The sequence below is a fragment of the Acartia tonsa genome, chromosome 9, assembly GCF_053477335.1.
Source record: "Acartia tonsa isolate MP-2025a chromosome 9, ASM5347733v1, whole genome shotgun sequence".
In the NCBI taxonomy this organism is placed as follows: Eukaryota; Metazoa; Arthropoda; class Copepoda; order Calanoida; family Acartiidae; genus Acartia; species Acartia tonsa.
In genome coordinates this window covers 28198833-28223395 of record NC_137268.1, presented here as the reverse complement: position 1 = coordinate 28223395, position 24563 = coordinate 28198833, and the positions used below count along the sequence as shown (strand labels likewise).

At 30.7% G+C, this 24563-nt stretch overlaps 1 protein-coding gene across 1 annotated transcript in view; it reads right to left on the bottom strand.

Annotated features, from left to right (window-relative positions):
* The window catches only part of LOC145328698 (uncharacterized), a 118048-nt gene that overhangs the window by 52902 nt on the left and 40583 nt on the right, over positions 1-24563 (bottom strand). The window contains exon 3 of the mRNA XM_080172497.1: positions 10346-10374. The gene's annotated coding sequence lies outside the window, so the exon portion shown is untranslated. The remainder of the gene's footprint in view (positions 1-10345; positions 10375-24563) is intronic.

The window sequence follows — 24563 nt, the reverse complement described above, 5'->3', positions numbered from 1 at the left end:
TCAATCGTTTCAAAACTTTATGTTTTTCTTTATAATGTTTATAATTTTTGTAATTGGAAGAATATTTATTTATCGCATCATTTAATAGACAGCTTTTTGCGATCCGCGTATAGTAAGATAAAAATTATGAAAATTATACCAGATTTGTTGAATCCATGGGGAGTAGGCTCATGCCAGCAAAACTGGGTTTAATTTTATGATTCTTATTTTATTATTCGAGGAAAATTCTACATACAGGATATGATACATGATTTTTAAGTATGACTTAGGGGTCCGGTTCTAATCCAGCGGATATTAATAGACTTAGAAGCCATACTGGTTATATAATTCATATCCCATATGATTTATAAAGGATGTACTTTTAAAAGTGAAACGTGCAGGCAGAAGAAAGTAGCTGCTCTTCAATTAACGAATTATTGTTCTAAGACAAATATTCTGTAGAATGGAAACTGTTTATAGTGCCTAAAAAAATTGACGTTATACAATACAATTTACAAATGCTAGGCCAATTCACAGACTTACTTATCTATGACAGGCCAGTGTGCATTTTAATTGACCAATCGTAGGCAAGTATGACGTTATATAAGCTATATAAAAAGCTTCTTATGAATTATTTAATATTGGGAATATTTTATCAATTTGTGTCCAAGAAACTAACTAAATTGACATTTTATCTATAATACAAAGTAGCTTGATGTCTGTCTGTCTGTCCCTTAAAATCTCGGTAACCACTGAACCGATCGGATTCTACTCTTCAGGGTAGATACCTATTGGTTCTGTGGTGATTTTAAGCTATTTTATTGGGGGTGGGATAACCCCAATTCCCCCCAAAAAAAACAAAAAAAAATCCCCCCATTTTTTTGTTTATGGGGAAGTTAGTTCACATAAAAATACTGGCAGCACCAGTAGTACTTAATTTTATTTCTTTTTAAATTACCTCTTGGGGCGAAGCCGCTAGTTACTTAAAAAGGAATATTTTAAAATTAAACCAATTTTGTTAATTGTTTGTTCATCAAAAAACCTATCTATTTCCCTGTCTCTCCATAAATTACAAGTCAGCCACTAAGTTTTGTACTTTTCTCAGGATGAACTGAATTTAGTTTCCGAAAGTGTGCGTAGCTTCCGCGTCCTATCTCAATATTTGCTACTAGCTAAAAAAGCTTCAAACTTCAAAAAAAATCAAAATTTGAAAAATTAAAATTTTTGAATGTCTAATGTATAAATCGTTTATACATTAAATCGCTTTTCCATTTGACCGGAGTCGCTGAAAATAGGGTCTGCAATAATTGGGTTATCTGCTGTACACTTTAGGAAACTAGGGCTCGAATAGGAAATTTATTTCAGCTGATCTTTCTCAGCTGGCATAAACACGGATATGTCAACCGGAGAAAAATCATTTTGCCTAAAACTTTTCTGCGTCTAGAACTTTAAATTTTTTATTTTTAAAAGTTTCTAGTATTTGAAAATTGTAGTAATAATGAATTAGAATATTTACTTATAACAAGTATCTTTAAGAACAACAATCTATTCAAATAATTATTCTTAAACTGGCTTAAGAGTTTTTCCAGTATTACTCCGAAACCGATTGATGTCCGCTGGATTAGAATCGGTACTTAGTCATACTGAAAAATCATGTATAGCATCGTATTAAGACAATTTTCACTGAGTATTAATAGAAAAAAAAACATAAAGATAATACCAGTTGTGTACGCTCGGACCTTAGGCCCCTCGGGGCTAAGAAAACTGGTTTAACCTAATTTTCTGACTATAAAACGATGCGATAATTAACTATTCTTTGGTTGACATATCCCTGTGACTGTGTAATAGTCAGTCAGGTAGCAGACATACGCTAGCTAGCTCAGCGGTCAATAAATAGAGGTAAATTAGAGATGTATTATTTAGTTTTTAAATTTAAGACTGCGCCACTAAATGCATCTAGGGGCACTTTAATAAGAGGGGACAGAAAGATGTTTTTATTCCAACTTTCAATATTAAATCATATTTTTTTTTAAATACAAACGAGGCCCAACAATTCAGACAAAGATACAAACTAATATACTAATGTCGATACTAACTTTAATAATAACTAAACAGGAGTCTATACAAAAACTTTCGTGAAATGCTTCAAATTTATGCGTATTATTTAGACGCTACACTTGCCATATTATTTTATACATAACAATTTCAAAATTAAAGGGCAATTTTATTATGTAAATTTGATTATTTAATTTGTATCTATTTTTATGTTTTTCTTTAAAGAAAAAGAGTGAAACACTACAAAACTTCTTTTGTATCAGTCTATCAGCCTTTACCTCTACTATGCAACTTGTTTAATAGTGTATCTTAAATTACTTAAGCCTTCCCTAGTTTTCAAGGACTTAATAATTAAAGTTATGGAAATTAATAGTTCCTTACATGGATAGGTCAATGGTAAAAATATTTGTTTTCCATTCACAAAAAAAACAACAAATATTTTTATAGAAAATAAAATGAAAAGAGAAGTAATTATAATTTCTTTAATTCACCTTTGACTGTAAGTTGGTATTGGTAATAACACCAAACTGTGGGTCAAGACATTCCTTCTTATAATGTAAATAACGGCTACGCCTCTAGAGACCTCAACACAATCCCCCTTTTTATTTTAGTTTCAACAAGAAAAAGTAAAATCCTCCCTCTTTTGGAGGGGGTTTCTCCCCCTAAAAACAGTACCCATGAGAGAATAGATTGTAAAGGAGAAAAATTTCGGTTCAGCTGTTAGCGAGGTCTTTCGATTCAGACAGAGAACCTGTTTTTTTTAAACAAGTATTAATGTCATCCATCTGGATACCTGTAAATATTAGTTAGGGCTGAGCTGATTTTCTATATAGTTTTCACCTTTTAGTAAATACTCCTTGTCCGTATGTGACTGACATTCATTTCCGGGCCAAGTTCCTTATATAAAACATTCCTAATTTCCCTATTTGAAAATATTATTTGGTCCCCTCCCCCCCCCCCCCTCTGAAAATTGAAAGTCTTCTGATCACTAACACTTTTAGCCAAAGAATATAAGGGTTTTACTATTAAAGTGTTTCCTATTGTAATACTAAAAAAAAACAGAAAAATTCATCTTCAACCAATTCTATTCAAACAACATTTAATTAAGGGGGGATTAATTTATACTTTCTCATAGAGAGGGTTTATTAAAGTACAGCTCAATTGAGCAGAATAATGGCTAAATTTCTCCAAATGTCTAATATGAAAATTGCTAGGATTCTTCGGTATTAATTGCATGAAAAATCTGATTACGGGGCAAATGTAAAATACTCTATGACTATGAGTATATGCTATTTCAGAAATTAATGCATTTTCATTTGATTTGTTTTAAATTCCAGGGACAATATTATCTTTAATTTAATTAAAATAGATTATTCTTGTAATCTACATGCCGTTGAGTATTATTTACAAAACATTTCAAATTATAGAGTAGCTTTGTTACTAAAAACCATCTAAAAACCTACAGATTTTATCTGGGGAATCTAAACGTTGCAGGGGGAAGGGGGTAAGGGATCCCCCGCCCCTAAGTGTAGAAAAAATCAATGAAAACAAATTTATTTTTAAAGAATAGTATTGAACGTTTTGTTTTAGTCAAATTTATCCGTTCAAGATGAACTTTGTAGACATATAGTTATTTTAATAGATTACAAGTATATTCACCCCTAGACTCTAAAATAATTGGAAACTAGCATAAAACTCCCACAGGCCAAATGGATAACTTCCCTAAAAAGCACAACCTAATTGGTTTAGCGATTATCGAGAACTTAAGTATCAGACAGACGGACAAACATTGTTTTACTTTTCATAATATTCTTCCGATTAACAAAACTTTAAAGTTCGGCCTTGTAAAATGAATATTTTCCACTGACTGTGACATTTAAATCCCGCCTGCAAACTTTTATAAACTTCCCACTTTTCTATCTATAAGATCTCGACACTTTTTAGCAGGGATATAAAAGGATAGGACAATGGCCGATAAATTGATGGACATCCCAAATGATGTTACACAAAATTACCCCTTCTGTAGATTAAAATTTTTGGTTGAAACATTAGAACACTCAACCCAATGATCCAATTAATCAAAATTCACTAAAGTCCCCATTGTTGTGAAGCCAACGAATAAGAAAACGTTATTTTAAAACTTTGGGGACTAGAGTGTAATAAACAGCCCATAGTCACCTCTCCCTCTTTCTACATTTTAGCCTCTTCAAATTTAATACATCTTTTGTTTACTTTTCTAGAATCTTTTCTTGAAATAAATTAATGCAAACAAAATTTTATAAATTAAAAAGCACGCAACCTTTACACATGAATACTTTTTTTGACATTTTTCATCATTTAGGCATCCTATTTTTGCTTTTTTGACCTCAAAATAAATATAGATAAGATGAAATATATGAGTACTTTGGATATTTCATGACGAATTATATTAAAATAAGAAATGGAAAAATTTAATTATCTTAACAGACAGACAGACCTGATGTATACTATTCTACTTGATAAGGTTCACATTTATGGATGTTGCCATTCTTGTTAAATATAAATTAGCAGTGCCACCTAACTTGCAAAAATCTAAGAGAAAAGTTGAAAGAATTTAAGTCAACCGAAAATTAAAACTTGCTTTATGTCATTGGATACAAAAATTTTAGGCAACTTTACGCAAAAATATACTGACAAAAAAAGTATCAAATGAAGGGTCAAACCTTTTAATGGCTATAAAGAAATCAATCTATTTTCAACCAAATACGATCTACAATAACTAAATATTAATTTTTATTGAAAAAATCTAATTCCTATTATTGACAAAAAGATTTTTTAGTAAGGAATTTCTTTAAAGTCTTTTTTGTCTGTAGCTTAAGATTTTGATAACTACTGAAGCTTCTTATAGGTCCCTGGATGGTTTTAGGATATTCTTCATTTTCTATTCTATGTTTATTTTTTAGGTTATTTTGCTCTCCTTACTCTTAAGAATACATAATCCTAGAAGCTAAGAGCGCAGCTGCTTGTAATTTACAAAAAGAATAAACAAAAACATGATGACTAGAGGATATTTTGTCAACACTCTAACACAACTTTTTAGAAGAGTTTTTGTTCATATTAGAAACATTAACATTATTCAAACAAGGATGACAACATCCATAAAAGCGAAGCACTGAAACGGTAGGACAAACGGACATTAATACTTGTATAGTGTCTGAACTGAATAATCAGAATATAAAAGTATAAGATTCGAAGCAAAATTGTGAGTAAATTTGTTGAAAAACTGCTTGATACAGGATAATGTTTATGGACATACTTACATCTTTAGGGCTTGATTATAGCGTTGCTTCGCTTAAAATATTGTTCTTTGTTGTCCCAGGAATCAAAATACCAAATATCAGATCAAACGGATAATTAGATCATATAAAAATTTGTTGTTAAAAAAGTAGAAAAATCAACATGTTTAAAATGGACGTACGGACATTCTGGTAATGATTATAGAGTTGCTACGCTTCCTAAATCGTACCTAACTACTACAGAAATCACCATGCAAAGTTTTAAATCGATAGGACAATTCTAACATGCTTAAATTAACGAATAAAAGCTAACTATCTCGGACGGACGGACGTACGGACGGACGGACCGACCCTAATTATAGAAAAGCTTCGCTTTTAAAAATAATTGTTTTCACATCCAAGGACAAAAACTACTAATGATATACGACCAAAATTTGACTTAGAAATATAACTCTACACTTTATATATTTTATCAATGTAGAAACCAAATTTAAAAATTAATATGAATTTAGATTTAACGAGAGCATTTGATAGAGTCGTCAAAAAAATAATGAAATAGAATAAAATGCTGTTTTACAATTAAAAGGTTATAGTTCATTATAAAACCCACTAATTAACAAAAAATGAAAGTACAACATCAAAAACACCAGAGAGAGAGAGAAGGGACAATGGACTCACAAAAGTTTTCTTATTATTTGCCTTAACAACTTTGGGGATCATCATTGGGGATGTGCATCAATCGTAAATTGTCTTATCCCTTTAAATCCCTGAAACACACGCTTAAAAGTACAAATTAAGGAAAAGAATAAGATAATAATACGGATTCTTTCAATACAAATTTTTCAAATTATCAACCTCCTACTAATCAAATGAACAAGGATGACAACATCAGAAAAAATAATACTGAAATGGTTGCACTGCTTTCTAATTGTATTTAATGTTGGAGTACGTCCAATTTTTTAAATACATTTTGTACGGGGTGGGTAGAGATTAGCCCTCAATAAAATATTTTGGGGTGGGGGTAAACAAAAACATTATTGTTGTTGAAAATGTTGAAATTCAACTGTTTTGTCAAAACTAAGAAATTTTAACTATGGTGCCTTTTTATAGGATGAGGTTTTTGGGGTAAATTAACTCCAACCTCCCAAAAAAAAGTTTGGAAAAGATAGGACGATTACAAACACACATATACAAAAGATCAAAGCTTAACGTTACTGACCGACGGACAGTCAGACCAAATATCTGGAAAGGCATCTCTTTTTAAAAAGTACCTACTGTAGACAGATTCAAAACGACCGTGAAATTTTTTGAATAGCAAAAATGTATCAGTTGATAAAACGGATTCCCTTTACATGGGACAGGTGAATATTATAACAAATTTTCTTTTTAAATGTAAGTTATTTTATTAAACAAGGATGACAACATCTATATGTAGCAAAGCACAAAAAAATCATGGATTGACTCAAAGTGAATAATGAATTAATTGTTAAGTAAGAAGAAAATAAAGAAGGAAGACAAAAGATATTTTGTAATGATATTAATCACGAAACTGTTCCCCCATATCGTTACGGACTGTCACAGTAAATTATAGAGTAGCTTCGCTAATAAAAATTGCAAAAACAGTTTAGCTGAAATATTCTGTATGTAGATTTAATAAATAAATTTAACGAGAAAGCATTAAATTTGAAATAGTGAAATATATGCCTTTTTTACTTCTAAACAAATTTTAAAATCAATGTGACTAGTAAATATGCACGTAAAAAAGAATCAACAGAAAAATAAAATGATGTACTTCCCCTATGCTATAAAAAAACTGCCCCTTTTCTTTAGTTTACATTTAGTGGTTGAAACGTTTGGACAATCAACACCTATACAAATACATTAAAAGTCCCCAAAGTTGTTAAGCCAACGAATATCCAAAGTTAGTTTAACACTTTGAGGAATAGTGTAATAAATAGCCCATTGTCCCCCTATATCTTTCTCTCTGAGTAAAACGGTATATGCAAAATTAGAGACAAATTAATGACATATTTTTAGAATAGCAAAAGAAGAGAACAATTAGCTTTAGATATTTAAATATTGAATGATGCTTCAACGATGCTAGTTGTTGAAAACCTCTTTTTAAATTTTCCTTAATTGCAGACTAAATAGTTTTTCTTCTAATTGTTGTTTGTCAAAGCTGTTAAGAAAATAATTATATTTTTAGCCATGTGGAGCAGTTAGATATATGACTGGATAACTCTGTATTAGGAGGATTTATTTAGCCATGTGGAGCAGTTAGATACATTAGTGGATAATTTTGTATTGGGAGATTACTTTTTCTCTTTTATTGCTTGCTTTTAGTTTATCCAGCACGCTACTTTTGTTTCATTACAGAATTTTCCTATTCCTTATTTTCTTGCCATTAACATACTTCCCTTAATTATTAATAGCGCTTTCACACAAAGTACCTTGTTGAGCATGAACCCACCACCCTTGGTTTTAAAATAAATTGATATTTAAAAGTAGTGGGTAATATTGTAAGGTTCAGACACTGAATATGCATGGGGGTGTGGGAGGGGGCTCAACAGGCACTTTGTCTGAAAGCACTTGGATTTTTGGATGCTGTGAGTATTGGTGCAAAAAATATGACGTAACAAAAAAAATTAGCCAATGAGAGGCCGTTATTGACCAATGGTAAAATTTATAGTGGCCTCTCATTGGCTAATTTTTTTTGTTACGTCATATTTTTTGCACCAATACTCACAGCATCGGATTTTTGTATGAAAACAACAGTACTATAACACGTAGTATATCCGCTAATAGTTGGTAATGGTTTCGAATCCCCACACAAACCGCATTATAACTAAAAACGTTAAAATTTGTACTTACATATGCTATATCAGATTCTCGATATCAATAGTAAATGTAGGGAGAATGTCTTTGCCCAGAACAGGCGCAACTCATTACAAAGCACCGTGAGAACTTCCAGACAAAGGTCATAAAATCAAATAATTGGTTGTCTGCAAATAGTTGCAATGTAAGTTATAGACCCTACCAATGCTCAGTCACCCATTTATGTATCTATGGGTGTTTTGGCTGACTGCATATGTCAAGGTTGCCTAGGCCTATTTTTATTTATATACTGTTAAACATATATTATGTATATACTTATATGTATATGAATTTATTTCCGTGTCTCGTTCTGAGGGTAATACTTAATTTGAGCGCCTTTTTTTTCTGGCGCATAATTAAAAAAAAATTAACTTAACCACAAATGAGTTAAATCTAAGACATTTTTAAAACCAAAATTGGGGCTCACTTCCCCCAATAACAATAAGAAGTGAGGGAGGGTGAGGTAAAAAAATCACTGCATAATAGTCTTTGCCCCTTTCAACATTTTAAAACATTGCAAGCATTTAAAAATTGCGCCAAATTCAAGTATAACAAAGCCTAGGCCTATTTCCTGATTTGGGGACATAGACATGAACCTAAGCATATCTATCTATCTATTCTACATTATATAGACTTGTCTATCTATCTATCTATATTTTACAGACCTATATTTTGGGTCAGAAAAGACGATTATTTTTAAATTGTAAAATTCTTGTAGCTATTGTCCATGAAAAAAAGGATTATTCATTTGATAAACTAAGAAAACTTTAACAATGTTTCCCGTTGTTTTTTTATTTAGGTTATTCTGTGCGTTAGTTCTTAATTAGGATTGTTAAAATAATCCGATTTATTTAAAAATAGCCATTTGAAAACCATTTAAACTGAAAAGGAAGGGGGGGGGGGGAGATGTAAAAATATATAAGGTGAAGGGGTTAAATAACTCTATATACCCACCCCGTTGACCCTGTGCCGACTTTCGATTTGGTCTTTGAATATAAGACAAAAGCAATTTGCTAGCAGACGAAAAAAGTCTCCAACATTGGTTGGTATCTGGATTATATATCTGCACTTTTACATTTATTGGTGTAACACAGATTAAAAAAAGATATTAAAATTATGATTTTCAAAAAAATATAAAAAAATATAACTAAATTTACTGCATAAAAAAAGATGAAAATTGCGTAAAAAAACTACAATAATATAACATAATACCTGAAAAGACATATTTAAAATATTTAGCAAATTTTTTAAGTTCAAAAAAGTTTAAATATAGCTCTAGGAAATATGTTTACGCTAGAACTTGTCGCAAACATTTTTTAGTCCAAAAAATAAACGCATTTTCTGTAAAAATTGTGTTGAGACCCTATTAAATCAAAACCCCACTGATTAACCTTTCATATATCAATAATAGCAATAAAGTTTTTTTTGTTATCTTGACGTCATGCCACTGATAAGCAGCAAAAGGCATATTTTTTCCGTCTTTTGATAAGGCTTAATTAGGGTCTAAAATTTAGACCAATCACCCTCTCGACAACAAATTTAATCAGTTAGGTCAGGTTAGGTAATATTAGGTACTGGTAATCTCTGCTGGGATTAGTACCACCCACCCTTTTTTTCAATTTGCTAAAAAAATAAGAGGGGTTTAACAGTGGTCAACTGGCATTTTGTGTGAAAGCTTCAGATGCAAGATCTGTCTATAAGCTTAGTTTTATTCTAGGTAGGGAATTAGATCCCAAAACAAAGCAACTGTGTGGGAAATTGTTAAAAATTTCCTAAAAAATATTGATTAGATCAGTATTCGCTTCATTTACAACAGGTCATTCCCTAACAATCATCTTTTAAGGAAGCTTTTAGTTCATTTTGAACATTCTAAATATTAATGAACAAAAGTACATCCTATTTTAAAATATCACCCATTTAAAAAATTCAGCCCAAGTAAGGTTTATAACTATTTTGGTAGATGGTAACCAAACCCTTTTAAGAGAAATCGCGCCTAGAATTAAGACCTTAAAATCAAAAATTAAAGTCAAGGGTGGACTCTTCCGTCTATTGGTCATGTCCCCTTTTCTTTTACTTTAATATCATAACTAATGTTTTATAATGAAAACCATCAAAATTATAAAAACAAATTTGTCATAAAAAATGATAAAAAATGAATTTACCTATTGGCCATTGTTAAGTGCTACAACACCTGAAATAAAAAAATCTCATTAATATAATCTATAAATATTATGTTTATCGTGAAAACAGTTGTCTGAGGGTACGCAAATATATTGTTAATTTATGTATTTATCCAAACTTTTTTTAACCCTTATTTAAGATTTATATTTTAATCTAGGTCATACAGAGTTTACCCATTTAAATGAGTTTATTTAATTCCGACACAAAAATTTAACACACTTTTATTTAAAATGCAGATAATTCTTAGCAAGAATGGTAATATGCAATTAAACGAAGCAAAAGAAATTTCAAAAGGACAAATGCAATTTCACAGGTGGATGCGAGCAATACATATGATGTTTGTCCGTCCGTCCTTCTGTCTGTCTGACGCTTACATCTCTGTAACTACCGGACCAACCAGGTTGTTTTTCTAGGGAATATAACTACTGGTCCTGTGGTGGTTTTAAGCTATTTTTACGTTTTCTTTATTTATACATATTTTTTCCTTTAATTTTTCCCCCAAATTTACAAAAAAGGGGGGGGGGGCTCCTTGTTCTTATATGTTGAAAATTTTGAACCAATCATACATTATAAGTTTGTTTAAGCAAACAAATTTCACTTCTACATTGGTCTTCCAAATAACACTATTCTAATAATGACATGTAATTATTACTATGATAAATTTTCAACAATGTATAGAATTTGTTGATTAGACTTGACCTATTCTATAGAAGGATAGAACTATTATAGAAACTAAAGATAAGCTTTGCTCCTGTAAAAAAGGTGTATAGGTGTAACCTAAGCTGACCTAACAAGCTAGCGCATAATCTAACCTGGCCTACGAATAAAATGACAGGTAAAATGGTTTAAAATTTTTTTTGGAATTTTTTTCGTAATATTTATAAAGTTAAAACTCTTTTATGATGATTTTATATCCTTATACTAAAGTAACAGGATGTCTGTGTGTGTGTGTGTACCGAAGGATCTCGCTAACCGCTGAACCGATCGGGTTCTCCTTAACAGGGTAGCTTCTCATAAGTCCCGGGAAGGTTTATAACTATTTTGGGGAAGGGTACCACCACCCTCCCAAGAGAAATGACAAAAAAATCAAAAAAATTTCAAATTTAGAGGAGACTTCAACGTCAAATAAGGTGGTATCGTACATAAAAAATTAACTTTAACAAACAACAACATTTAAAGTGCCACTAGAGGCCTCTAGGGGCGTAGCCGCTAGTGAGAAATAAAGAAGCTAATTTTGCACTAGAAAGCCTGAAATAGTATCTGAAAGTATAACCAACACTAATTTCTTTGCTTTTAAAATTTTCTTATTATCCGTGGAGTTTGTTTAATAGACATTGGGTGACATTATGCAAATACAAAACAAATTATGCACATTTTTCTATTGAAGCAAAGCTACACTGTAAGTAATAATGATTGTTAATCAATAGAATTTCTGAAATTCTACTGTTGGATTCAATCTTAACCTAAAACTATCCCAAGTATTACGTTTTAGATTGAAATAGCCTTAAACCATCCCGGACCTATGTGAAACTTCTCAATCAGTTAGTAATTATTAAAATCAACCAAGCAAAAAAGAAAAGCAAAAATATCTGTAAAAGGATATATTTAATATTTATAGCAAAAAATCATTTTAATTTCTCAGCTAATCTTAAATTAATTGCTTTCTATAAAAATTTTGTTCTTGTAAAACTTAACCTTTGCAATTTGTAATTGTAGTCTGATGCTAATAGACTGGCGCTCTTTTTACCAGGGAGTTAGCGTATAATTACGGTTAATCCTATTTACAACCTTTCCTAAAATTTAAAGTTACTTTTAAACTTGAGCATTTGTTTCACGTTTTAAATGAAAATTATTAATCAAGATGTTGGCCAAGAGGACTTTTATCTTTAATTGTCCTTTCCCTCTATTCCTGACATATTATAGATACATTTAAATATAGCTTAGTAAAAGTAAAGCTACTCTATAAGTATTTATATCTATATGACCTTGAATTAATTATAGATAACAAATCCCCAATTTGGTTCCCATAATCCTAACGTCTCAAATTTGGGGGCGGAGGGAGGAAATATTCACTCACATTACAATATTTTCCTTCTCCCCTTACAAAACTTTAACCTATACTTTGGAATATCAAGGGCTATGTCAAAAAAGATCACTACCTCCATTGCAACCTTTGGACTCTATACTCTACATAAATTTTCTTGTAAACCCATACAAAATTTTTAAAATTTAATAAAAAACAAAGAAAGTTTGAGCCAATTAAAATATTTTTTATCTCATTTTATCTTGTGGACAAAAGGAGCAGGAGCTATAGAGCTGATTTGATTCTGTACAAACTGATAAAATATTTATTATATACATATTTAATCCTTTGAAAGCTTCCATCCTTGTTCTCTAATACTTGTTTAATGAGACAAAAGACATTTGCTTGACTAAATGTCTTGCAAGTAGCCAGTGGAAATGGAGAGATATTCAAAGTTTAGTTTTAGTAGAGCAGCTATTATAGAATTTTTATTTATTTCTACTATCCATAACTGAAAGATCGTTTTTTTTCACAACGCTCGCGTAGTAAACAATTAGACCCTTAAATACTTACATATTTACAACTATGATGCAACTGAACTTTTATAACTTGTAAAATAAATTATTGTGCCTCACTACAGGTGTTTAAATTTTAATTTACTGAATATGTCATACAATTTGAAAAAAAATATTATAACCTTTGTTTGTTAAAAGAATTATTTATTTTAGTGTATGGCTTACCCTGTCCTAAGTATTTAAGGCCTTAAATAACAATTTGTAAAAGTTTTTCTACATATAATTGTAACAAGTTTTATATAGCACATTTGAAATTTAATTGCAATCGAACGCTTTGCTAAACTCAAACTGCCTTTAATTCAGTGGCTAAGACACTATATAGACACTAGACTAAATTTGAACATTGCAAGTTTAAAATTAACTAATTCAATAAAAGTACCTAATTCTTTCAGATAACGAATACAATAACACGATAATAAAACTTTGGATACAAGTGAAATGTCCCCTCAATTACTGAAAATATTACCACTAAGATATCGGAAGATATCCTACCGAAATTTGAATATCAATCAAATGCTCTATGTAAATCAAACTGTTTGTAAATTATTGCATTTCAGTTTAAAATAAGATTTTGCAACAAAGATAATCACATCCAAAATGTGCAAGTATTAGAATTTCATAGAAGGAAACAGAAAAATAAGGAAGGAGATTGGTACACTGCAAATCATGCAACTATTGCAAATTCTAAATTAATAGAGTAGCCTTGTTACTAACAAAAGTTATTGCAACTTATTTGCAGAGTAATTAGTTTTATTTTATGCAAACTTTTTTGTATGCATATATATCACATTACTATCTAAATTTGAGATATTCGCATAGCATGGCGGAGATAACAGTATGCACAAAGTAGACAAATTTACCTACATGCAAATTACCAAGGGATCTAGAGGGATAAGACAATGGCAGATAAATTGAAGTACATTCCCAATGGTGATACACAAAACTACCTCATTTGTAGATTAAGATTATTTGTTGGAACGATAGAACACGCAACCTAATGATCAACCTATCAAATTCCCCAAAGTTGTTAAGCCAACGAATAAGAAAACTTTAAGATAAAACTTTGGGGACTAGTGTGATAAACAGCCCATTTTCCCTTCTCTCTCTTCAAATTACCATAGTTAACCTATTGTACTGTTATTTTATCAACATGGCACTGCAATCATTGTATGCTAATCAAGAATAAATTTACATTGCAGAAATCGTTTTTTTAATAATAATATAAAATGTTTTATCTTATATCATTACTTAATTTTAAACACTAAAAAATAATAATTTATAACAATGAAAAATAATTTTATAATATTAAGTGAACGCTACCCATTCTGGAATACGTGAACAACCTTAGCTTTGTGAAGATAAGCGGCGTTTTTCCTCTGCGGTACCATGGGCAACTTTCCAGGGATCTAAAGGGATGAGACAATGGCCGATAAATTATTGTACATAATTACATCCTCAATGATGATATACAAAATTAACACTTCTGTAGATTAAAATATGTATTTAAAAAGTTTGGACACTCAACTTAATGAACCATCCAAATTAAATAGAAGTGCCTAAAGTCCCGAAAAAGAAAACGTTATTTTAAAGCTTTGGGAATTAGTGCAATAAACAGCCCATTGTCCCCTCCCTCCCTGTTAACTTTCCCTTTTAGCTGAATACACAGAGAAGTGATGTTAAAACAAACTTATTTAAATGGATGTGGGAAAAAATTGTCGTCAATTTAACTTGGTTAGTTCGTTCATCTAGGATGGGAGGGGATGAGGTAAAAAGGGTTACTTTAGCCAGCTATGATCATTACTTTATTAGAGAACATGAAAATATGGTAAAAGATCCAAGTCATGATATATCCATTTTATTTATTTACTTTCTCATAAAGGGAGGAGTAGGTTGCGTTAAAAATCCGTAAAGGTTGTGAGTTTTAAGTTACAACAGTAGTAGAACGATAAAAATTTAAGTAAACTTTTAACAAAAATTTTATATATTGTTCTTTTCTATTAAGAAATTTACACATTTAGTGAATATTACAGTTCTACTAGTATTTTTAAGCCTTAAAACTCACACCTTTACAGATTTTTAGCGTAACGTACTCCTCCCTTTATATCCATAAATAAGAAAACCATCCTCACAACCTCGCAAAAATGTAATAACTTTGTTACCGTTTCTAAAATTTGTTGAACTTTGATTTTACTTTTTGAGCTTGTTCATGTTAACATATTTTTTTTAAATCATCAACTTTTTATGCTTAATTTTCATTTGTCAATTGACCATACAGACTTAATGACAAGGTCAAGGAAAAAATTGTTACATTTTGATTTAGAAATTTATAAAATTAGTTTTTACTGATAAAATGAAAAACAAGGATGACAACATCAATAAAAGCGAAGCTCTGAAACTGTAGGACAAACGCACATTAACACTTGTAGAGTGTCAGATTTAAATATATGTAAAACACATGTGAAAGACAAGCAAAATCATGATTAAATTGGATGCAAAACTGATTAAATACAGGATACTGTTTAAGGACATACTTACATTTTAGGACCCGTTAAGATAATTATATCACATAATTTCAAAAAAGTAAAAAATCTAAATATTTGAGGTACAATTATATAGTAGCTATATAGAAACTAAATAATATCCGCTGGGCTAGAATTGGTTCTCAGCCATACTGAAAAATCATGTATAGCAGTGAATTACAGTCAAGTTTCCACGTAAACTAAAATAAAAATCATAAAATTAATATCAGTTTTGTTACAGATAGGGTCATAGTGTGTTCTACGATTCTTTTAAACCCTATTTATTTCATTAATGGAAAAAAATATTAAAATTTTGAAATTTTGAACTGACTACTTTACACAATCTAAGAGTAAGTATTTTTTACTTTTACTTAAATCATACTTTTACTAACAATAACACTCATTTGTTTTTACTTTTTATAAAATCATGATTGGTTAGAATATAACATCAGTGCCCAAGAATTCAACCAATTATCTCATCTACACAAGGTATAATTTTGTTTATCATTAATGGAGAGGTACATCAATTTATTATCCAGTGTCTTATTCCTGCTCATAATGCAGTTACCGTGTAGCTGAGTCTGTAAAATTGTGTCGATTCAAATCTTGTTCTTAACATGGAATATTAATTAAAGTCTGCCCCGTCCTAATTCTAGGTTAATATAATTGACTTAAATTATACTAGAATGTTCAGTCGTCTATTTCAAACAGTTTTAGCTGTTATTGCCTTGTATTGAAGCAATTGAATTTAGTTGAAATTTAGTTTTTTACTGTTTTATTTATTGCTAACAGCTGCGCTCCTAGCATCTAGGACGTAGTATGTATTCGAAGGAGTAAGGACAGTAGAAAAATAGCCAAAAACCAGTTCAGTAGTTATCAAAATCATTAACTACAGACAAAATAAATTTATTCTTTATATTATACTAGTTGTTGTGCCCTAGCCTTCAGGGGAGAAAGGATATGTCAGGAAATTAGCCTAAAACCAGGACAACACATATATATATACCCACCCTATTCGGAACAGCCATTTCAGAGATCTTTATTTAAGACAAAAATACCTTACTACTTTATAATATAGGCTATGATGGTATTAATTACATGCATTTAAGCACCTAGAGGTCTCTAAAGAAATTTGTGGTAAAAAGGAGGAGGGGGGTGGGCAAGGTATAAGTCGACCCACAACTTTCCATTTTTGTTTTTAATATTTTTTCCAAGGGCGATTTCTCTTGGTAAGTCCAGTAGTTAGCGAGATCTTTAGCTATAGACAGAGATCCTGCTATTTTTAAGGATTGACTTTAAGATATTTATTATTGAAAGTTCTATTCTAACTCTATCTTTGTTATGATCAGTCGTTTATTTATTCTCTAGACAGACTTTTTTTTATAAAACAAAGTTGTCAGTTTTATGAAATACTAGAGTTGGCTCGATATAACTATCTCCCTATTGGCTAGTTTTCTATATGCATATCTATTTCTCAATAAATCTATTTTCCTCACCCGGCATCACTATCTAAAAGAAAGTAAATATTTAATAATTTAAATGATTTTAAAAAGATTTTTTAAATTATATTTTTTTCTTTACATTACCATCACCAAAGGGTTAATGATGATGATTACAATTATAGTTTAATATTTGAACACACAAAATGTCGCCACAATCGAATTCTTTTAAAACTAAGTTTTCTTAGATTTACTATATAATAAATTTAAGTTTTCTGTTTTATGAATAGAAATCAAATACTTTAATGTTATTCAAATGGCAACATGAATTTAAAAAACTGAATTAATGATGCTAAAAGTAGAATAATGGGTCTTATCGTTCTGGTCAATGAGAATTTAATAGGGATTATCGGAGCACTATGAGTTTTTAACATTCTTTACTTGGAGAATTCAAGCTCATATATAGACGTTTATTTCCTATATAGATCTGTCATGGATCTTGATGCAATACAACAGGCCGTTTTGTACATGTTAAAAATTAGAATATTTCATTAAATAAAAGTAATCGCAAATATACTTAGTAAATAATGAAGTGAAAAGATTCATCTAAAATGTGGATAATTACATAGGGAAGCTCTTCAAATAAACATGATTATTCTTGTTACTGTAAAAGAAATATCTGATGCATGATATTTATAATGAAATTACGGAAAATTTTGATTAAATTTTGACACCCATATTTTTGCAAAGCCAGACAAAATGATGTAAATAAAATTGCAAGGTGGCCCCTCTCCTCCCCCGTCCTAACCCCTTCTCATTGTACCTAAACATTTCACCACAATTCCTATCTAAAGGGATAAGACAATGGCCGATAGATTGATGTACATACTCAATGATAAAACTCCAAATTGCCCCAAATCATTCTGTATATTACAATTAGTGGTTGAAACGTTTGGACTAAGAAGTAATGAACCAACCAATCAAAAAGTCCCCAAAGATGTTAAGTCAAATAATTAGAAATGTTATCATAAAACTTTGGGGACTTTTGTAATAAACAACCCAATGTCCCCTCCTTCCCTGACAATTTCCCCCTGTCAAGCCCTTAGAATCATTTCTTATAAACCCCTTTTATCCTTTTTCTAAAAAATTTCCTCAGAGCAGAAATCTAGAAAAAATTTTGAGAAGAAAATATTCTTTTATAAGATTCTATATATATCTAAATTTGTAAGGAATAAGTGGGTAAATTTTTGTGTGAGAATTCACTTGACAAAGGAGCATCGACTCTATAAATCACTTTTCCGTCGCTCAGTCAGTAATAATCATTTTTTATCACCCAGTTCATTAAATTTTTTGAAGATTTTATTAAAATTTTTGTGTGTGATACCATGTCTGTCTGTAATGCTACTCTCTGTCTGTAATTCTACTCTCTCTTTCCTACATGCGTCCAAATGTCCTATTGTATAACTTATTATTTTCAACTACTAGACGTCCTTGTTTAATATTGCTAATGTCTGAGCCAACATAACAACTTTCAATTTTTCTTGCCCCAGACAGGCAGCGGTCTACACACAATGGTTCATAAATTCATGAATTTTGGGGACTATTTTTTTTTATTTTGGGTTCATAATTTGCTAAAAAAGGGATTTTATATTCCTGGAGATTTGAATTATATCAATGCAATTGAATTTTAATTAAAACAGTTTTACATACATCCAAGATTTAAACTTTTGCATTATATTTATTAAAACGAAATTTGCCTTTTATTTACATATCTCACTGAAAGAAACCAAAAGGTTCAGTGGTTAAGAAGTAAATTTCGTATAAAAAAATAAGTTGTAATTGTTTTAAAAAAACGTGAAAATGTCCCCAATGAAGCCACTGTGGGTTGTCAACTGTGTGCTAAACTATATATTCAACTCAAATGTTCTCAGCCTAAAATTAAACATTTTCACCCAGCCGAGACAAACGGATAAAAAGTATAAAAGTACGTCTATGCTCAAGAGTGCTTTTATAAACACATTTTAATGGCATTCATAAAAATATCTGAGTTTTGAGAGGCGAATCCTTTCTAGAAGTGGATCGTTTTTGTTTGTATGTTGGTTTATAGGATTACCGTGAATCGTAGTTTATTTATATCACCTTGAAACAAAATTGTAAGTTATTTAATATAGATAATTTTTCTAACACAACAAAAGGCGTGGAGTGTATCAACCCCACTTGATACAGCCAAGGTGGGATTAAAATTTTTAGGGTGCACTTCGCTATCCCCCTGGAAACCCCCTGTGCACGCCACTGATCACAACTGATTTTAGTTTAATAAGAATATTTTTGCTATGCGTGCATTTGCGGCGTTGCTACAAAAGACAAACTCTACAAAAGACCAACGCCTACAAAAGACCAACTCTACAAAAGACCAACGCCTACAAAAGACCAACGCCTACAAAAGACCAACACCTATATATTGTTATATAAACATTAAATTTATTAATAATGTATTACATAATCAATACATGGCCGCAGCGCTCGGCCCCCTGGCCTGCCTAGCCGCGGGTGCTCGGCCCCCTTGCCTATAACCTAACCTAACCTTACCTAAATATTGTAAAAAATATTAAAAATTTGAAAAAAATCTACAAACCACTTTTTGTAAAATCCACGATATTATAAACTATAAATGAATTAATGTACATTAAACATTCATACATATAGGTTAGGTTAGGTTATAGGCAAGGGGACCGAGCGCCCGCGGCTAGGCAGGCTAGGGGGCCGAGCTCTGCGGCTATGAACGTCTAGCATTACGATTTTTTGAATGTTGGTCTTTTGTAGGCGTTGGTCTTTTGTAGAGTTGGTCTTTTGTAGGCGTTGGTCTTTTGTAGAGTTGGTCTTTTGTAGCAACGCCTGCATTTGCTCCTTTTGTAAAACAATTATTCTTTTATTTCGATATTCACAACAACAACAAAAAAATAGAATATTCAAACATTTAAAGTAAAACAAACATTTATAGAACTTATCCAAACAATTTGAATATGTAAATAAAAACAGATTAAGATTCTTAGAATCAACTTCTGCCTAATTTGAATATTTGAATTTAATCCTTCATGTATTTTTAGTAAATTAGAATAATAGGATTATTCTTTATCTTAACGTATGCACTATAATTCAATAATTTATGCAAATTAAGAAGTTGGGCACTATAGGTTAGGTTATATTAAGTAAAAGATCGCCCCGCAGGTTAAAGGCAGTGCAATATATGCCCCCGCTGGGGTTAGGCATAGCGAAATTACTTCCCCCTTATTTTCCATTTACTTAAAGTTTAAGAGGGTGAGGGTTTCAGTATTTGATATATAAGGTAGGTAGTTACATTACAAATGATTTGTGAATTCCGAATTTAATAATATACAAGCTATGTGTATTATAAAATTAAAATTTTGTTCAAGTATGTAATGCAATTTTTCCTAGCGCCTTAGATGTATTTTATATTTTTGTAAGTTTAGCCTTTTATATTTTTGTTACCAAAATTATCCTGTTTCTTAAGAATGCAAAAACGACAGACAGATAGATGAAATAGATAGATAGGAAAAAAGAAAGACAAAACAGGAAGAAAAGTCAAGGTCTGGTTTTAAATTAAAGTGATTTTGGGTCAACTTTACAAAGTTTATTAAATCAAATGCGTGTTTTAAATAAGATTTAATGAGTGTTTTACAAGAAGAATTTTTACCCAATTACGATAAATACCCTTCTGCAGATTTAAAATTTTGTTATAAATTTGGGCATTGCTATTTTTAACCAAAAAATAAAAGTACTCAACGTTTTTAAGTAAAAAATAAGAGAGGGCCAGTCTCCATCCTTCCTTCAAGGGTTTTCATAATTTATAAACATCATATTTAATCACCCTAGAAATCACAAGAAAAATTAAGATTCGAAAAGACTACATTTTCATTTCTTATATGGGTCATAGAATTATAATTACCTAATACTTAAAATAAACTTTAGAAAAGTTTAAAAACGTTTTGTATTAAATTTAGAAGGGTTTTAAAATCTAAAAATCAACATACAACATAACTAAATTTCAATAGACTATAAAATTTAAAGGATTGATTAGCTCAAACAAACAATTACAGACAGACAAACACAACAAACAATAGACAATTGACAGACAAACAAACACAGAAAAAATTAACGGACAGCCAATTAAAAGAAAATCAGGTTAAGGCCATTCAATGCAATTCGTTTTTTAACACGCATACAATTTTCTATACAGCTTAGTATCACTTTTTTTTCTTAAATTTTCGTAAAATACAAGGAAAGAGGGGAAGTTTTATAATAACGTTTTCTTGGCTTAAAAACTTAGGGGACTTTTATTGAATTTTGATTGGTTAGCTCAATGAGTTGAGTGTCGAAACGTTTCAACCCCTAATTGCACTCTATATGAGGATCAATTTTGTGTATAAACATTGGGAATGTACATGAATTTATCAACCATAGTCTTATCCATTAAGATCCTTGAAAATGTATAGTTTAAAAGAAAACTTACCTAACCATGACCTATGTATATACAAAAGGGATGAAGTATTCTATATTTGTAATGTCTTGATTATATAGAATAGATGCTATTTAGTATGTAGATTTTCCACAAGAAATGTCAGAAGCTTATTTTACATTGCAGCCGAGTAATTGATATTTAACAAGGATGACAACATCCATAAAAGCGAAGCACTTAAACAGTAGGACAAACGGACATTAACACTTATATAGTGTCAGAACTGAATAATCATAATATAAATGTATAAGAGTCAAAGCAAAATTGTAAGTAAAATGTGTTGAAAAACTGCTTGATTCAGGATAATGTTTATGGACATACTTACATTTCTAGGACTTGATTATAGAGTTGCTTCGCTTATTACATTATACTTTGTTGTCCCAGGAATCAATATACCAAAAATCAGATCAATCGGATGATTAGATCACATAAAAATTTGTTGTTAAAAAAGTAAAAAAATCAACATGTTTAAAATGGACGTACGGACATTTTGGTGATGATTATAGAGTTGCTACGCTTTCTAAATCGTACCTAACTATTAAAGGAATCACCATGCAAAATTTGAAATCGATAGGACAATTCTAACATGCCTAAATTAACGAAAAAAGCTATCCGTTACAGACGTACGGACGTACGGACGTACGGACGGACCGACCCTAATTATAGAAAAGCTTCGCTTTTAATAAGAGCAAATGTCAAACATACCAACAAACTAAATCATAGTATACAAACCATAAATCAACAGAATCTTTAAAAGTTTATCTCATAAAGTTATTTTTAATATATATGTATATTGTGTAAAAGTTTGTTCTAGTTTTGATTGTGTTCACACTTGACTTGAAACTAAAAATATATACAAATACAACATATATGGATGGATATCAGGGATATAGAGAGACAAGACAATGACCGATAAATTAATGTACATCCCCAATGAGGATACATAAAATTGCACCTTCTGTAGCGTAAAATTAGTAGTTGAAACGTTTGAACACTAAACTTAATAAACCAACCAATCAAAATTCAATAAAATCCCTAAAGCTGTTAAGCCGACGAATAAGAAAACGTTATTATAAAACTTTGAAGACTAGAGTAATAAACAGCCCATTGTCCCCTCTCTCTCTGGTTGGATATTCAGGGAGGCAAGGAACAATTACGATTTCACTATGAGGCGGTTTCCCTCAAAGTTGAAATAAATTGAAAATAAGCGGGTAGGGTAGTTTTTTGTTTGTTGGTAAATTATTTATTTTTATTCGGGTTAAGTTAGGTTTTATTGGGTACAGGGTTATCCCGCTTAGTTAGGGCTGTGAAAATAGGCTCCGCAGTGGTTAGATATAGGGAATTAAAAAAAAAACGGAAAGATAACAATATAACCTAATGTCTGGGAGGAAGGGTACATTGGAGTGTAAATTACACTAGTAACAGAAGTTTTATAACCATCTTAATCGCTGGCTTAAAAACTTTGAATTGTATTATTGAAATTTGTCTAAACATCTTAACCAATAATTTTAATCAACAAAAGGCATAATTATGTGTATTATAATAGGGGTTGTATATCAATTTATCGTCCATTGTCTTATTCCTTAAGATCCCTGATTCTGCAACCAAAATTTCTAGTTCAAAAGTTCAATTCACTTTCCTTTGGAAATTTATAAAAGCCACTCCATAACAAAACAGTTTCTTTAAAAAAATTAGACAAGCTATCCCTAAAAATGCCTTTTCCAGAAATTCTATTTTTTTGGGGGGTGGGGGGACGGGAGTTCTATGCTCAAGAGGGAAAGCTTGATATTTTTTATGTCTAATCGCAAATTTTCTAATAATAGTGAATTAATACTTGGTATAATTGATATGTTAACAAATCTTTACTGAATATGCATTCAACTTCTTAAAATACCGTTTGCATGTTATTGCTGTGCTTTTTATTGACATAGTAATCCTTGTTTTTTTATACACGGTTCATCAAATAGGGACACAGCATTTGTAAACTAAGAAAAAAGGTCAAATATTTCCGGATTTCCTCTCTCTCTCTCTCTCTCTCTCTCTCTCTCTCTCTCTCTCTCTCTCTCTCTCTCTCTCTCTCTCTCTCTCTCTCTCTCTCTCTCTCTCTCTCTCTCTCTCTCTCTCTCTCTCTCTCTCTCTCCGTCTTTCTGAATGATTTCTGGGTGAAAAGTGTTAGATTACAGGTTTACCTTAATGCCTTAAGAACTTTTCAAATTCCTTCATTCTTTAGTTAAGAGAGCATATAGAATTAGGGATAGATATTCGCATTGCATTGTTTTAAATTTTAATATACTGCCTATTCGGTGCTTTCCCCTAAAGTGCCTAGTGAGCGGGGAAACCCCCTTCTTATTATTAAAAAATTAAAAATAAGAGGGAGTAAGATTTTTTCTTTATGCAAAACCACTGCAGGGTCTAAACTTTCGGTCCTAACCCTGTAGGGCTATACTGTTCCTATGACCTAACCTGACATGAAGAAAAACACAAACCCACGAAAACTATTAATCCTTCTCCTTATTCAAAATGATTCTGATAATGCTCGACCATTCATTTTAAGGGAAACCGTCTCCTATTCTTCCCTCCCCATTAAATAAAACCTTGTTTTGATTAATTATTAAGAACATGTTTTACATATCCATAATTAAAAGCATTAAAAGTAAAAAACGGTAGTAGATTAAAATGCGGTAAAAACAGGGATTTTTGGACGTCATTGTCAATAAAAAACTTTTACATTATGAAATGCATCACTTCTGAAAAGTTTTTTACCTATTACGGATAGACGTACAGTAAAGTTTCAATTATATAGTAGAACTAAAAAATAATTACAGTTCAAAGGTTGAATTATACAAATGTTATATGATTTTAATCAATTTAAATTATTGAATATCTTTCCCTATTCTAAACATTATAATTTGAAAGAGAAGATACATTTATAGTAGAGATTATATGGTATGATTACTTTAAAATTTATACCATTTTAATTAAATCTATTTAGGTCATTTGATGTACTTCTATTTTATCATTAAGATTTCAATTATTTTAATAATTGTTCTAATACAAAACTGATTTTTATGTCTATCTTTTTTCCTATAAAAATATGCTTAAATAA